Raw genomic sequence first — 800 nt, forward strand, 5'->3', positions numbered from 1 at the left:
AAAAAAAAAAACCAAACAAACAAACAAACAAACAAACAAGTGCTCCGCTCATCTCTCCCCTTCCACTTCCGGGTTTCTTCAGCTGACAAGCAAAAAAAAAAAAAAAAAAAAAAAAGGTCTTCAGCTCATCTTTCTCCTTCCACTTCCGGGTTTCTTTATTTCTTTTTAGTGCCACTTACGTACTTCCGAGTTAAAAAATGTGGGGGGGGGGCCCAAAGTGATGACAACTTATGTATTCCTTTGTATGGTGCACAAAAAGTGGGGGAGGGGGCCGAGCCCCAAGGCTTCCTGCCCCCCGTTCCGCCGGCCATGGTGTTGGACTTTGGAGAAAAGGGAATGATGAGGAGGAGGGGAGTAGGAAAGAACGAAGACGAGAGAATGAGAGGTGAAAGAAGAGGAGGAGAAACTGATAGCAATTTGCTACAGCAGCACTTGCCCGATTGCCCAGGACAAGTGAAAATCAAAGTCGGGCAAGTGTTTTAGAACAATGAGAAAAAAAAATGCTTGCCCGAGTTGGGCAAGCAAAAAGTTTTGAAGACAACATCCTCTGTTTTTTCACTTTCCCACTTCAAACCCATGAGGTCAAGCATATTCAGAAGCCCAAAGGTAATGACTATTAATGATACAACGCGCTTTAATTTCATTTCAGCAACTTTCTAACACGTACGTGAAGAAGTCCCCAATGCAATGCAACAAAACTCGACCGAGCCAAGTTTGTTACTCCAGTGTGTTTAATATTTTGTGAATCAACGTGTTCAAATGACTGTGTTTTATCAAGCCCTTGACATACAAGTAATTTT

General features: G+C 42.5%; 1 pseudogene; it reads left to right on the forward strand.

The window, feature by feature from the left end:
• LOC139719831 (uncharacterized) lies at positions 1 to 410 on the forward strand (annotated as a pseudogene).
• The last annotated feature ends 390 nt before the right edge of the window (positions 411 to 800 follow it).

Source organism: Diadema antillarum, unplaced genomic scaffold, assembly GCF_040938485.1.
Source record: "Diadema antillarum isolate AM-2024a unplaced genomic scaffold, OU_Dant_1.0 scf00000115, whole genome shotgun sequence".
In the NCBI taxonomy this organism is placed as follows: Eukaryota; Metazoa; Echinodermata; class Echinoidea; order Diadematoida; family Diadematidae; genus Diadema; species Diadema antillarum.